Genomic DNA, 8423 nt, shown 5'->3' with positions numbered 1-8423 from the left:
CATTGTTTCCGCAATGTACTTTCAAGTTCTTGTTGACAAGGCATACCTGCCAAGTCTCCCGGATTACCCGGGAGACTCCTGGATTTTGAACGTTTCTCCCGGTTGTACGGGTCATAGGAAAATCTCCCGGAAATCCAGTTTTGCCCCCGCGTCCAGTGCTTTGTCTGGCCACATGAGCAAAGTTGTCTGGCCACGTAGTAGAAAGGATTCTTCTTTTTTTAACGATGGGAGAAAGGTTCAACTCAGTTCATTGCGCATGAAGTAGCTGTGCACTTGCGCCGCAGTCCAGCACTTAAAATGGTAGCCGTTACCGATGTCTGTCGAGATAGCGCGTTCGCCAGCGCTCGCGACCGTCCCCGTCTCAACGGTGCCCCTTATGGTCCTTTGCCCGACGAAATAAACTGGTAAGCAAGCGACGACAGGCCTCGCGCGACGGTGACGGCCGGGTCGTTTCATCTCTGCTTCAACCGCATTCGTCCCTAGCGCTAGACACTTTTACTCGCACGTGAAAAAGAAAGACGTGCGTAAGAGATGTTATCGGTTTTGGACTGTGTACAGATCAGCGGCGACCGCAATATCCCGTGACATTGTTCATATAATTGCTATCGCAGTACCCCCCCGCCCCGCGGTCGGCATACGAGAAGGGATACAGGAAGTGGTGCTGAACACACTTGGTTAGCTTTGAATTGAGCAATCTTGAATTTCATTTTCGCACAGCATTACATAAGCTAGACATTACAGGTCTTATAGCAGTACGAAAAACATGCAATGAGCAAGGCTAGAAATACAAAAATTGCACAAGGAGGTTCAACACAAAACTGGTTCACTTAAATATTTGGCATGAGCTCTGCGTGTTTCCAGCATAGGTCCCATTTCACAATTCAGCTCATGCAGAGCAGATTGTGTTAAGCAGACACTCATTGTAACATATTACATGGCTCAAAGCATAAAACAATTAAGGGACTGACAAACAATTCTTGTGGTACTTGTTCTCTTTAGTTCACTGGAAAGCTAACTAGTCACTGTCTTAATAATGGAATAGTAACGCTGAAAGTGCTGTGAAACATTTTCAGAATTTTTGGATCTGTGGTACTATGAAGTTGTGTACACACAACACAGGCAGCAAACAGTGGGAGGTCAACACGACAGCGGTACGAGTTTATGCACTGCAGTTTGGGGCACATGCGTGCATTCCGCATGCGTGTGCCATGGCTCGACATGTCCCACTAGTTGACACGAAGCCAACGCTGCTTATTAGCATCAACTCCTTTGCCTAGTAAGCAGCACAGAATAGGACGGGGATAGGTTATAATATAATACAGTTAATTTTGAGCACTAATTATGGTGCACATTAAAGCATCAAACTATGTACAGCAAACAGAACGGCTCGATAACACATCATCAGGCAATTTCTGCTAGGATGCATGGCATACTGGTTTTTTTTTTTACCTTTAAACGCAGTTTTAAATATGTAATCTTACTCAAATTGCGAAAAGCATGCCCTGCAATTCACGATCTTTTTATTTCCGCCAGGATCTAATCACACGTTCTGGCCCAGTTGTCGGTCCCTTTAGTGATTAATAAATCTTTGCATATTTTCAGTGTAGTACCACCATCAGTGTCACGTAAGCCGTTTCATTAAAGAAGCCATCCAGAGCATCCAGCTAACGTTGCCTGCCTGTCCAGTTAGGGTTGTGGTTGTGCTGGATGAGCTTTTTTTACATACAGTGCGCAGTGAACTAACACCTCAAAGTCAAGCGCAGGTTCAAAAAAAAAAGAACCTAAAATAGAGGTTGCAAATGCAGGACCTTAATTTTAAGAAGGGATGCCTCAGTATGCCTTCTGGAAAATGGGAGTGTTTCTTTTGCTGCAGAATTTCGGATATTATAATTTACAATTCTAAAGACCTTATCTACGACCTTGTGCAGGGTGATCTTCAGCAGAAAACCAGAAGTGGCAGTGGTCTCCAGAAGAGACCAAGGACCCCAAGCTCTCTCTGACACAAGCAGGAAGGGCACTGTTGGTGCATTGAAAACTTGCTCCAGTAGTGCATTGCCAGTGCACTATGCTGCTGTTTCATCAAGGAGAAAGGAGGTGACCAGCCCGAGAGGAACTTCATGCTCTACAGTGTGAGTGCCTGGATGGTTTTGTTTTTGTCCTGTCACACGTGCTGAATAGTGGGTGAGATTCAGCCTGGGTGGCTAGAAGGAATAGGGGTGACAAGTGTGGTAATTTCTCTAGCCAGGTAGTGTCGACTTTTGCACCGGTGCTGTTAGTGGCCCCAAGTGGTGCACCTGTTCAGAAGTTTCAACATGGTTGTGGCTGCCGCCACAGACTGCTGTAGCCTTGTCACCTCGGTAAATGTTCAGATGCATCAGGAAAAATTCGCTATATCACTTTCTTCTAGAGCTGCCAAAATTTTGCATTATACTTGAGTTTTGTTCCAGGCGTGAGAGCACAAATGAGCCTAGCATAGATTAAATGCTGAAATTTTGCTCACGGGAGGCCCTGCATGTATGCCTGGCCTTGTTATCATTAGCACCTTGGCGGGTCAGCATGTATGGTGAAAAATTGGGTATCCGTTGCTTCATGAATGCTACATAATCCATCAGTCACATCCAGTGAATCAGATGCAGTGGCATACTGGTTCAACGGTCTCGTTGCAGATAAATGATGCGTAAATGGCCATTATTTGCAAAAAAAACATATCAGCAATTCAATGAATAAACCATGTACAGCATGGACCGCTTATAACAAGTTGCCAGAGTCGCAAATATCTGCACTATAAGTGGCACTGCCCTGTAAACAAAACAACATTTGTGAAAAGCTGTACATCTGAAAAACATGACCAACAGGCACCCGCATGATTCCGACTATCTAGGCGTGCAACTTGGGCGTTAAGTTGTCAATGTTGAAAGGTTAACGTCTGCGGACCTGCAGTGTCGACATAGTGAACGCAGAAACAAGAAAACAAAAAGAAAGAGTGCCGTAGCGGAAAGCCGCTGACTGACTCTTCAGACCTCCACATTTATGCGAACTTCGCTGTGGTACAACACTGGCCAGAAACTATACGGGGAGAGGCTATTGAAATTCCGGGGGCGATGTCCAAAAAACAGTGACAACCTTGAACCACCAATCTAGTATTGCACATGCACTCCCTAGTTTTCGGTGAAGATTTTAAGTCACTCCTGACTGCAACAACTCCAAAACGTTTCATTGACTCGGCACCAAACCGTAACCTTGATAGTCCGCAGACACTAACAACTAGGTAGCTAGTGCTCGTTAGGCCTAGCTTGCGGGAGTTTGCCCCAAACAACACGGATATCGGGCGTAGAAGATGTTGCACTTCTGTCCTAAACAGTGGGCTGCAGGTGTGAAACGAAGTTCCGGTCCGCGATCAGGAAAGTCACGCCAACTATCCTGAAAGAGTCTTCCAAGCTTGTAAGTCCACCTGCTGGTGGCAAAGGCAAAAGCTCTGTCGTGTCTCAAAACATTATCACTTGCTGGGGAATAGAGGTCGCACGCACAAGATCTCACTCTACGATGAGACTGTTTTCCCGACAGAAAACCGAAGAGCCAAACAGCAGTTACGTGCACTTCATGCAGACACGGGTGGCCCTTCAGAGCGCAGCACACACACAACAAGCAGCCAGAGCAAAGGGAGCAAAGGCTTTTCTGTTGCCTAGGCAATCACTCCCCCTCTTCACACCATGATGCCCCCCTTGTTTTTCTTTTTTTTTTCTTCCACTGTTTCCTGTTCATTCGCTCTGCATCTCATCCTCCATAACGCTGTGGTTCTTCTCTCCCAGGCTGATCTGAAGCGCACTCGCTTCGAGTCTCTGAGAATTTTGCAGCAGCCGCCTTATAGCCGATGTTTCATGTGGGGGGACTGCACAGTAAGCGGCATGCGTGTATACGTGGTGCTTTATGGGAGGGTATGCTGAATTCAGAAAAAACTGCATTATAACCGGTCCTGCACTGTGAACGATTGCGTTATAAATGGTGTGAAGTGTACATAAATATTTTATACACCTTAGACTGAGGCACATGTTTACATTGAAAAGTTGAAGATACTGGCTAAAAGGAAATATAACTAAACGTAATTTTTTATTGTAGCCGTTTGAAATGTTTCTTCTCATTCCACAGACAGTCCTTAACAGCATTCGTGGCCTTTGATCACGGGATTCAGTGTTGTAATTTTTCTTCCTATGCTGGTTAGGGTTAACCAGATGTTGCACTTACTTGCATTACGACTGCAGCACTAATTCTGTCAGCCAAATTTTATTATCATTCTTCCCTTGTAATGCGCACTCTGAACTTCCCGTCCTGCGATGGCATTAGGTTGCCAAATGCCCGTTGCTTTGCTTTGCTTCGTGCTTTGTTTTTTTCTGCGTAATTGAGTTTGAAGATTAGTCTCTCATTGTGCTCGAGCGGGGTGCTATTCCATGTCGTTTCTGTAACAATGACATTACACTGCTGTGTCATAAGCGCCGATTAGGTATTTTCTAGGGGTGTGTTAGAAATTTGTGGATAGGTGGTTAAATATTTCTCTAGTCGATCTTTCTATTGGATATATCATCAGTGTTCATGAACGCAAGTACTTTTTGGTTTTTCAAGTCTCCAACAGTGTGATAATTTTGATTTATAATTGCCAGAGTTCACATAATAAATTTGATTTTGTGTAGGGGAAATCACCTATGCTACCATACTCTTCCAGCTCAATTGCAATTCACTTTCTATATGTCTTGAGTATGCCAATAAATTACCTTTGTTTATAATGGTGCTATTATGCTTTTGATAGAGAATGCTTCACATTGTGCAGTTGTATTCAATTTTTTTATAACACGAATTGATTAATTCTAAAGCTTGCCGTTCACTTATGCCTATTTCTGTTTGGTGGGCTGTTTTGGTCTGGCTGGCACAGACCTGCCTACTTGTGTGCTGGTTTTTCAGCTTCATAACTTGCAGCATTTCATGTTACAAAGCTGTTCAAGATGGTATTATTGCAGACAAACTAAAGTTTAAGGGAAGTAAATGCACATGTACACATTACTAAATGCTCATTTAGGGCTTTTACTGGCAATACTTAAAGTTTTTGTTAGTATACAGAAGACATTTAATTCAAAGTTTTACGTAATGAGATTTCAACAGATTTACTACACATAAATATGTTCAAAATAGTAAGAAGCACCTAGTTATTTTCCATGCAATAAGCATGCCATTACATTTTTTGCATGCGCTGGAGCTCACTCGTGCACTTTCCTTTTCTATTCACACAAATACATAAAAAAGCAGTATGTGCATTTCTTTTTCAGCATCATTCTGTGTGTTATTTCTTCTGCATGTGAACTAAGCTGCTTACATGTGCGTCTGACATCATGTGTTTATGATTTATGCATGCAGATGCCTACGGAGAACACCTCAAGGCGCATCCAAGCAACGTCCTTGAGGCACAGCGCCACCGGAATCTCAATCGCCATTTGGGGGACCTGCTTAAAGTCCTTAAGAAATGATTCCACTGTGAGGCTTTCAAAACGGCATGAATATTAATTTTATTCATTATAAAGTTTTCATTTTTAAATTCCTGTTGTTGCACATTGTTTTGCACCATCTTTCCATGGGTGAGATACAACTCGTGAAGTGATGGTGCAAGGTGACCTCATTTGAACAGTCAATTGAGGTATGCATATTGACACAGCTAGAACGTGCTATATAAAACAAGTTTTAGTCCTTGCAGCGGGGCTGGTTTTGAAGAGCATGTAAATTCTTTCTTTATGCGAAGACTAATTTTATTGAATTTTACCAAAAGCTAAATTTTATGCCGTCCTAAGCAGGGAGAATTTTAGCTGGTGTTTTTTCTATTACATACAACCCTGCATTATTTCGTTGCAGTATGACTGCAGCTTGATGTCCAGCATATTAATTCAGTAGCTTATTAACACATTTGTTTCTTCTAAAAGCCTTTGTTTGCTCATCAAGGCTGTGTCTAGATAGCAATCATATTTCACCTTCATGCAACATTAAGACAGAAATATTCACACTATTTCTACACAGTACAGCTTTACAAATAACGTGAATGGCCAACTGCCTCTTATGTTGCTTTCCACGAGGTCTAGAACGTCCATCTGATTTTCGCATAATGCGGCAGATAGCTGCATGATTTCCGCATTATGCGGTTTTTCGTAAGCTGCTGTTGTCCGCATATTTCCGCATGATATGGCACTTTCCATAAGCTGGGGATGTCCGCATCTTTCCGCACGATATGGCACTTTCCATAAGCTGGGGATGTCCGCATCTTTCCGCACGATACGGCTTGCCGTAAGATGCGGATTCCGCATCATGCGGCTTTCCATATTCCAATAATTCCGTATGTATGGATCCGCATATACGGATCGTTTCAGTAGGGATGGGATGAAAAATGCTTTAACAGCGGGTATCGCTGCAGGCGACGTTTCGACAAGCGGTCTTGTCTTCTTCAAGGCAGCAACCTCAGCGCGTGCGTGCCTGGTTCACTCTCCCCTAACAACAAAAGTGGAGAGGGGCTGCGGGAGAAAGAAATCACACACTTTGTGTCGTGTTTTCTTTCGCCTTGAAAGTGCACAAAGTGGGTAAAACTATGCCAATTAAGTCATGAATGTCAAAAGTGGTAAAATTTATTTCACGGTTATCGGAACGGTCTAAAATTCCTAGATAATAGGCTCAAGCCTCCGTGCTTTTCGTGGGGTACCTACAATATCGCATTGATTCCAAAGCACCCTTTGATACATATGCACTTATTGGCCAGTGTGTAATAAATTCGCTAACAAGATAGAGCCCTCTGTATTTCCTGCCTCTCGGTGATGGGAAGTTTGACTGAAGTATGTGAAACTTGATATCATCCAAGTTGTGGCCGGCCACATTAAAATGATGTGCCTCTGCTTTCGGTAAATTCTTCGCCATGTCCGCGCGATGCCCGTTTAATGTATTGACAGACTGTCCTGTTTCGCCAATCTACTCTGTCTCCCAATGTGAACATTCGAGCATGTAATAACATTTCAGCGAGTGCAGTGAAAACGCGATTTCATATGATGGGTGTAATCACATCCGGTGTTTTTAACAGCAACATCATTTTAAAGGTGTTTGCAAGTATTACATCTAAGACGAGAACAAGGTGTTATGTGAGCAGCACACGTAAAGCTTACTTTGCGTGTACTAACATGTCTTTAAAATTCTATCACGGCAATAAGTGATCTTTGGTAAGGCGGTACTGGCGGACTAGTTGGTTCTCATGCATCATCTTGAGAACAACAGCGTGGAACTTTCGAAAACATAGACAGACAAACAAAGATACCTAGAACACAGGCGCTGAACTTCAACTGAGTCCTTTATTGATGTGCAGATCATATCTAACTGATGCCATGACAAGCCACCCGTGAGCAGACAAGAGGATTTTTCGTTGAAGAACAATGAGCGGCGTCATGTGCAAAAGGAAATAACCAACGAAGCATGACAAAAAAGTCGGTTTCGCCGCAAGGCCGAAGCAATGGATGCGGTAGCAAGAAATTGGAGTGTCACACGAAGAACGAGAGTAGCTCGATACTTGCAGCGCGCCGCTGAAGAACAAAGAAAGATGTCCGAAACAACGCACAGGCATGCACAGGGCAAGCGTTAACTAACAACTGTCGCAGCTCTTACGTCTTTGTCCTTGAGCAACGCGCTGCAAGTGTCGACATTAGAGAATCAGACGCTCTTAGATATTTCTTTTCTATTAAACTGCGGCGCGTGGAGTGACCCCACTGCGTCTTCTGCCACAGAGGGGCGTCTGATGTAAGCTGTGCCCGGTGTTCTTTGTTTTTTTCCTTTCCACATCCCGAGTGGGCACAGAAAAGGGCCACTTTGTCGTGGACGTCTCAAGGGCAGTTTTCAAACTGAAAGAAAATTAGGAGCGTTGCGTAATAGAAAACACGCTCAAGCTGCTCCGAAATTTGCTTACCACCAGCAGTAAATGGTGTATATAAATAGCTCGCCGTTATTTCGCCGGCGCATGCATGGGGCATGGTTGAGTTTTCTAATGCAGCGGGTTGGGAGACCCTGGGTCGAATCCCCGGTCGGGTGCCTCGGAATTTTTTTCTTCTGCTTTATCTTTCTCTGTGCCTTTAATACATATATATATATATATATATATATATATATATATATATATATATATATATATATATATATATATATACGGGACATGACGGCGACGGCAAAAATCAGCTAAGAGTGTCCGTAGAATTGTTGTCGCAATAAAAAATCATAAAAACATATGCAGTTGCACTCAACGTGAAAGCTGTATACGAGTGCGGAGCAGCGATTCGCCCACACTTCAGCGACGCTCGCGTTCACGGGCAAGCGCGCTGGCGTCCTAAACGTGCAGCTTGCTCGCCCTCACTGGCGGGAAA

At 43.7% G+C, this 8423-nt stretch overlaps 1 long non-coding RNA gene across 1 annotated transcript; it reads left to right on the top strand.

Moving 5' to 3' along the window:
• Positions 1 to 2021: 2021 nt before the first annotated feature.
• Positions 2022 to 5581, top strand: LOC119376026 (uncharacterized). Its single transcript, XR_005180484.1, has 2 exons — positions 2022 to 2129; positions 5404 to 5581. It is a non-coding gene; the product is annotated as an uncharacterized LOC119376026 (long non-coding RNA).
• The last annotated feature ends 2842 nt before the right edge of the window (positions 5582 to 8423 follow it).

This window comes from Rhipicephalus sanguineus, unplaced genomic scaffold (genome assembly GCF_013339695.2).
Source record: "Rhipicephalus sanguineus isolate Rsan-2018 unplaced genomic scaffold, BIME_Rsan_1.4 Seq10700, whole genome shotgun sequence".
Taxonomy (NCBI): domain Eukaryota; kingdom Metazoa; phylum Arthropoda; class Arachnida; order Ixodida; family Ixodidae; genus Rhipicephalus; species Rhipicephalus sanguineus.
This window is presented reverse-complemented; position numbering and strand designations above follow the sequence as displayed.